Below are 8,278 nucleotides of genomic sequence, written 5' to 3' on the forward strand. Positions count from 1 at the left end.
TGTAATTCAATGCTCTATCAAAAGATAGTATTCGACTGTGTCGAAGTAGCCAGTCAAAATAGTAGCAGTCAGCTGTATTCGACAGAGTCAAATACAACATGTAGTTGTTATGTCGAAGTGTAACTTGTAGCTTTATATTTTACACTTTGTATGTTTTGGGCTTAAATCGATTTTTGTAGAGTTTTAGGCTTGGATTTTAATTGGCTATATAAAGGGCATAATAAGATGTAAAAAAATAACTACTAACTCAATTCAGTTTCTTTCTTTTCTCTCTTCTCTTTCTCTTATCTTTCTTAAAAATTTCAATTGTTCCAACATATTTCTCATTCAAATTATTGAATTTGAAAAATTAATAAAAATGACCTTGTTAACTTGTGTATAAATTTAAACATGCAAGTTAAAAAAAATTTAAAAATGAAAATTCATCATATAAAATTAATATTTAATTTAAAAAATTGAATATACAAATTTTTAAAATAAATATTTTTATATTAATCTTTTTAAAATAAATCATAAAAACAAAAATTAACATTTTTTCTTAAAGATAAGATTGAAATGGCGATCTAGATTAGAACATAGAATATAATGAAATATAATTAATTCAATGTTGAACAAAATAATTCACAATAAAAAACTATGGTTGATTCATCATCTACATAAAATACTATGTATGCATTGGTAAATATTATACGAGGAACACATGGGAGGAGGAGACACCGATCTATGTTGTCTGTCATCACCATGTTTCGGGGTTACTTCCTCCGATACAGGACACTATGAATTTTATATAAACACAATTAAGAGCATCCACAATCACAAGACTATTCTTCTTGCATCCTCATTTGTTCAAACAAAACTATGGCTGTTGCTACTTTCAATCTCTCTTCTTCCTCCTCAACGTCCCTCTCATTTTTCGGGTATGTTCTGAACTCTATTTTCAACTCTATTTTATCAAGTATAAAATATTTCTTTTCGGTGTAAATCTGTTTATTTTGTAGATTCTCTATATATAACAATAAATTAACCATCTTTTATTAATTTGGTGACTTCAGAATTTAATTTAACTACAAACGCGAATAAACGCGAATAAACGGGTACGAGTACAAGTATTGAGGTAACCATAGTATATGAGTATGGGTATGAACATTTGTGTCCACGCAGATATAAATTCGGGTATGGAAATTTTTGTAAACTGCGGATATGAGAACAAATACTATAGTACCCTGCCCATTACCATCCTAGACGAGTTTGATGTAATTTTTTTTTTCCATATTCAAATCTATTATTGGTAGAATTTGTGAAATTTAATCTCCCATTTTTTTAATTTAAAAAACCACTTCATGCATATTTTTGGTCAGTTAAAAAAATTTAGAGGAGATAATGTAAGGATTAGATTGTATGAGGGATTGTATAAATATTCATATTTTTATTTTAATAAATCAGAATCATTAATTAAATTAAATCTACATGTACCTTTTTTTTTTTTGTGTATCACACATGAACTATATAGTTAATGTCTCATCTTAGATGTCAATTATCAACTAACCTTAAGTTTTGTTGTGCCGTGCGGTTATAAAATTATGATTGATTTTCTAAAATTGGTTTTATTTTAAAGTGAAAATTAGTTAGATTTAAAAATTTAGTTCAAGTTAGAATCAATTATAAATGCAAAATCAACTATATTCCATAACAATTTAATATATTAAAATCAATTTTATTCATGAGTAATCAAACACAAATACAATCACGTCAAAATCAATTTTGACTATTCTAATCACTCAATCAAACATAGGCCGAGAAGATATTTTTTTTGTTTCTCTTTGATTTGACGTTTGGATATTACTATTTGAAATTAACATTTGATTTGATCTTCTTCATTGTAGGGTATCCAATCACTTCAGATTATTCAAAAATTTCCCACCTGTCAAACTGAATTATAAATTTGCTTCAAATCATAATGTTGCTTTAAGGGTTAAAGCTACATTGGTAGCTGGAGGGGATGACCTCCTTCCCTATCCAAAAAATAGCAATGATGTTGTTATAGGTAAAGATCTGGTTGTTGATGAACCAAAGGGAACGTCAACACAAGATTCAGGGATAACTAGCATTTTATTCCCTGCTGACAACAATGAATTTGATTTGGACAGTCCTACAGAAGGTTTCGCTTCTATCCCTGAGGCCATTGAAGACATTCGTTGCGGAAAGGTTGTGAATTAGTCTTATATGTATAATTTTTTATAGTTAGAACCTGTTTGAATTAACTTATATGAACTTATCTACTGTCATAAGTTTTGTGATATTGTGGTGATAAATTTATTTTATTAACGGATATTAATCATGCAGATGGTAGTAGTTGTAGACGATGAAGATAGAGAAAATGAAGGAGACTTGATAATGGCAGCGCAGTTGGCAACGCCTGAAGCCATGGCATTTATAGTAAAGCATGGAACTGGCATAGTTTGTGTAAGCATGAAAGATGAAGATCTTGATAGATTGAAACTTCCATTGATGGTGGATAGTAAGGCCAATACTGAAAAACTTTTTGTGGCATTCACTGTGTCAGTGGTATGTATTACTGTTCTTAATTGCATCTTTAAGGAAATTTCATTTTTATGTGGTTTAGGCCTTTTATTGATAGAAGTTGATACATTTCAACAATTTAAATGCATTTGTAGGATGCTAAACATGGTACAACCACAGGGGTGTCAGCTCATGATAGGGCAACAACAATCTTGGCCCTTGCGTCTAGAGATTCAACTCCAGCTGATTTCAACCGCCCAGGACATATTTTCCCACTTAAATACATGGATGGTGGTGTCTTGAAGAGAGCTGGACATACAGAAGCTTCAGTTGATCTTACCGTACTTGCTGGTTTGGATCCAGTGTCAGTTCTATGTGAGATTGTAGATGACGATGGTTCCATGGCTAGATTGCCTAAGCTTCGCGAATTTGCTAAGCGTGAGAATTTGAAAATTGTATCTATTGCCGACTTGATAAGGTATGTGGTTACATATCTTGGATGATGAAAATTTATTGTTTGCGTATATATAATGTCTTTTATGTTTATATTTTGCTTTCAAATGCATATAATATATTGTTTGTTTTTATGGCAGATATAGAAGAAAGAGAGATGAATTAGTAGAACACTCTTCTGCTGCAAGAGTGCCTACAATGTGGGGGGCATTCATGTAACGCTCATTTTTACTTTAATTATTTATGTTATTGTGTGTTGTATGAATTAATTGACGATTATGTGGATTATGTGATAATTATGTGTTTATTTGGTTCTTATGTTATTTTGTTGGGAATTATTAGTAAATAATATAAGTTATTGAGGCTATTAGTTATTGGGCCTAAGTTGGTGTTAGTAAGTGAGGGGTACTAATTAGAGCCCATTAGCATAATGAGAAAATAGTAAGGGTTTAGCAAAAACAAGGGTTTTAGAGAATTAGAGACTAGAATCTTATTTTGTGAAAATTGGGAAAAGAATATAAGAGTGAAGAGAAGAGGAGAATCCAAGATTGAAGCTAGAGTTGACTTCAATCCAAAACCTGAGGTAAGGGTGGGATTCTTTCATGATAAAGGGTTGTATGATGATGTTTAGGGTGGGATTAATTGTATGTTGTTTCTCCATGAATGTGTGAATTGAAATGTTAGGGTTTATGATATAATCCATGAAATTGTGCCATTATTCATGTGGTTGATGTTTGTATGAGAACTCATGACTAGAAACATGAATAGGAACCCATAACATGTGATAAAATGATGTTTGAAACGAGTTTGGTGGGTTAAAATCGAATTTGAGATGGTGATGGAAGTGCTGAAAACGCACAGAATTTTACAGTTCTGGTGAGGAGTGTCGGGCGAGCGTTCTGCTTCGTTGGGCGAGTGCTTGTTCTGTGACTTCCGTCGGGCGAGTAAGTTGCTTCGCCGGGCGAGCCAGCGCCCACAGGTTTCTGCCGAGTGAGTCAAGCGGGCGAGGAGATGTCACGCTACTGCCTTGGAGCTCCGGGCGAAAATGCCCTGTTTGTGAAAAGTTTAAAAGATCATAACTTTTGATCCGTAACTCCTTTTTAAGTGCCGTTTGAACCTCCGTGAAGTTCTAATTGATGTTTTTCTAATGAATATGATTGGAAAACCTTTGGAAACCTTTTTTAATCCTTTCTTAAATTGTATCGTTTGATGTTGTGAAGTGATGTATTGTTGTATGGTGTTACAACATAGCGATGTGAATGTGAAGTGATATATTGTAGTATGATGTTACAACATAGTGACGTGATTGCGAAGTGACGAATTACTATGAAAGTAATGATTTTTAGTCGGTGTTTGTGATGTGTTGCAAATGTTATGTTTGTATGGATGTTACATTCATTTAGTCACATCCATTGCATAAAGAGACGATGCCTTAATGGCAAAAGCGACGATGGCCTTAATGGCAAATAGCGACGATGTGCCTAATGGAAAACTTTGAGATGATGGGAGTTTTACTCCAAATGGTACCACATGCATTTGTATAAGTCGAGTCACATTTGAATTGCATTTGACTTATGTTTGATGTTTGTTGTGACGTGATGATATTATAATTTGTGAGTTGGGAATATATTGTCGTAATTGATTTAATATCATTGTTGTCGTTTTGGAAGTTGTTTATTGATGAGAGTTGTTATAAGATGTTTGTGATGAGAAGTGGTGAGAGATGTATGATCTTTTCCTTGCTTTGAATATTATCATACATTCCTTTATATTTTTTGATATCTCACCCCTTCTGTTTGAATGTTACCCTTGGTTGGTAACGTGCAGGTAACGATGTGGAGTAGCCGTTTATCTTATAGCTCGAGTCGGTGTGTCTATGCTCTGATACGTAGCACTCGGGGGACATTTACGTTGCTTGTTGCTTTATGTCGTTATGTTTTGATTATGTTGTTTTATCTGGTTGGATTTTGTTGTTGTTCTCTTTGATTGAGACATGTTGGATAGTTATTACCATGTTGGCATAGATGTTAAGATTTGGATTATGATGCTATTTGAATTTCGCTGCGATATTATGAATTATTTGAGTTTGATGTTTAATGAAGTATGATTCCTCCATATACGTGTTATGTATCTATGATTATGAGCATGATTTGCGATGTTATTTTAGACGAATATGTGACGCCTCAAATTTGATGTTTGTTTTTAAGTTTTTGCACTCTGATTTTCCTTGTTAATTGCGGGGTAGAATTTGGGGTGTTACAATTCACATCATACTGTTATAGGTCTCTATTTGACGAGATTGAGCATATTGCAATTGTTAAGGTGAGAATTCCTTCTGTCTATAATGTAGTTTATATGGATCTACCTATATTTTGCAACCCCTAATTGTGGGTTTTGAGTATATCTCATTTAACAGGTTGATGTCGGAGATGGACAAGATGTTCTTGTTTGGATATACTCGGAGTGTCTAACTGGAGATATATTTGGATCTTCCAGATGTGATTGTGGAAATCAGCTTGCACTTGCAATGCAACAAATTGAGGCTGCTGGTAGAGGTGTACTTATATATCTACGCAGACACGAAGGAAGAGGTATTGGATTGGGCCACAAGCTTCGTGCTTTTAACCTACAGGATGATGGACGAGATACCGTAGAAGCCAATGAGGAGTTGGGATTGCCTGTTGATTCTAGAGAGTATGGCATTGGTGCACAGGTAATTTATGCTTATTTGTTTGATGTTGAATATCTTGCAATAAAATTTGAATTACTTTAATACATGTTGATCACAATTGTTATAGAAAGTTATCATTGGCATGGTTTTTAATTTAAAATGCTACTACTTTTGTAGATATTGAGGGATCTAGGTGTTAAATCTATGAAGTTGATGACCAACAATCCATTAAAATATATTGGTCTTAACTCTTAAAGGTTATGGTTTAACCGTTTCTGGTAGGATCCCACTGTTAACTCTTATCACCTCAGAGAACAAGAGATATTTTGAGAGAAAACGTGTGAAAATGGGACACATCTATGGAACAGAACATGATTGTGAAAAGGGTATCATACATCTCTTTCAAAAATCACGCTCCTCAAAAACCTTATAACAGCGCTACGAAACTCAACGATAAATATACTTTAAATTGTCTCGATATCATGAAGTATTTGATTAAATAAAATAATCCAAACAGCAACTCACAACAGAACTCTACAAATCTTATTGGTATTTTTTTTATTCTTTGAGGCCTCTGGACTTGTTCAAAATCTTCTTCAGATGTTGGAGCAATATTAGATGCTGGAACATTATTAGATGCAGGACCACTTTCAAAAGTTCCACCTTCAGAGGTATGAACACCGTCAGAGGTTGGATTACCACCAAAGTCTGGATCATCATCAAAATCTGGATCAAAATTAGATTCACCTTTATAGTCAGACTCACCTTCAGAGTCTCCTAGAACTTCAGAGTTACCTTCAGACTCTGACTCATCTTCAAAGGCAGAATCCTCTTCAAAGGCAGATTCTCCTCCAGAAGTTAACTCAGGTGTCAACACTGCACCCGAGTTGGATTAAGACTTGCTCCAATCCCATACTTCTGCTTCCTTCACAATGACATCTCTAATGACTTCAACTTTGTTAGTGACTAGAAAATAAAACTTATAAACACTTGTAATGTGGTACCCAATCAGTGTAACACTCCATTTATTTTCATAATTTAATTTAATTAAATTAATTGAATTATGAGGAATTAAGCAATTGGGCTTGAGTTGTGGTTAGTAAGGGAGGGGGTGCATTGGTAGGCCCTATTACTAATTAAAATAATTTTATTTTATTCTTAATAAAATAGAAGGAGTGGTAGAATAGAGAAGGTTACAGTATTGGGAAAAGAAGTTTGAACGTGAAAAGAGAAGAGGAACGGAGAAGTGCGACCGAGGAAGAACGAAGAATCAACCTTCAGGTAAGGGGGGACTCTTCCGTTTATCTTCTATTATGGGATTATAGATAATATGATAGAATTGATCGTGTTATCCGTACCAATTGGGTTGTGCTTAGGTTGTAGAATTGTTAGGTTTTGGGAGGATTTACACGTAATGAATATGCTGATTCGTGTAATGATGTTATTTGGATGGTTTGAATGTATTATAATGTGCTATAATATGTGTTTGTTGTACTGTATGCGAAATCTGATTGGAATGGGTTGAATTGGTAATGATTTGGTGAAGGAAGGGTAAAATCGCAGGCTATTTTTCTTCTATTCGGAGCGCTGGGATTCGCCAGTTCGCGCCGCGTCCAGGAGTTGGCGCCGCGAACAGCTTGGCAGAAGGCCAGGAAGCTTTGTTGCGCTCAGTACGCGCCGCGAGCATATGACCGCGCCGCGAGGGCGTAGTTTTTATTCGTTCCGCGCCGCGAACCTTTGTTTGCGCCGCGAAGGCGTAGTTCCTATTCGTTCCGCGCCGCGAACCGTGTGTGGCGCCGCGTGCTGTTAGTTGTTGCGACTGTCCATTCTGAAAAGTTTTAAAGAGGTGTAACTTTTAAACCGTAAACCGGATTTTGGTGCCGTTTCGAGTACAGTGAAGCTAATCAAATAATTTATATACTCAAATGGTATTTTGAGTTGTGGCTTGAATTATTTTTAAACACTCGATCTTATTTGTTTGTGGTGGGATATGTTTATAGGTACACTAATGAATGTTTTACCTGTATGATGTTGTGGTTATAACTGGTGTTTATTATACATGTATTGTTGGCGTGAAATGCGTGTTTTATTAATGATTATGACATTGATCGATTTATGTGGGTGATGAGCATGTTATGGTTGATGCATGCATTCATAATCATTATGTGGCTGATCCTTGACGATGGTGGATCAGTGGTAGCTAATTCCCATTGTGTGGAATTAGTGAGTGGGTGTTACCGTATCCTTGACGATGGTGGGTCGGTGAGTTGGGTTGTATCCCAGATTTTGGTACCACATGCATGTAGTTGCATTGCATTAGGCTGTTTTGCTATTATAACATGAATGGAAGATTGTCCAATGTTATAATATGTGTTAATCTGGTTATTTGCTTACTGATTGTATGGTTTGAATCTGATCATAACTGTGATTGGGTGAATGGCATGTGAAATGATATTTTATTATCTATATCTTATAACATTAGTTAAATGTGAATGAGACTCACCCTTACTGTTGTTATTTTTCAGATTGAGGAGTAGCTCTCGTACTTGGTGAGGATTAGCTCGTCAAGTAGTTCGTTAGAGTCAGTTGGGTCCGTGTCATGCTCTGGTCATGTAACACTGGGGGCGTCGTTTA

General features: G+C 34.9%; 1 pseudogene; it reads left to right on the forward strand.

Annotated features, from left to right (window-relative positions):
• The first annotated feature begins 714 nt into the window (after window positions 1-714).
• Window positions 715-8,007, forward strand: LOC131639738 (bifunctional riboflavin biosynthesis protein RIBA 1, chloroplastic-like; annotated as a pseudogene).
• Window positions 8,008-8,278: the final 271 nt, after the last annotated feature.

This window comes from Vicia villosa, unplaced genomic scaffold (genome assembly GCF_029867415.1).
Source record: "Vicia villosa cultivar HV-30 ecotype Madison, WI unplaced genomic scaffold, Vvil1.0 ctg.002752F_1_1, whole genome shotgun sequence".
In the NCBI taxonomy this organism is placed as follows: domain Eukaryota; kingdom Viridiplantae; phylum Streptophyta; class Magnoliopsida; order Fabales; family Fabaceae; genus Vicia; species Vicia villosa.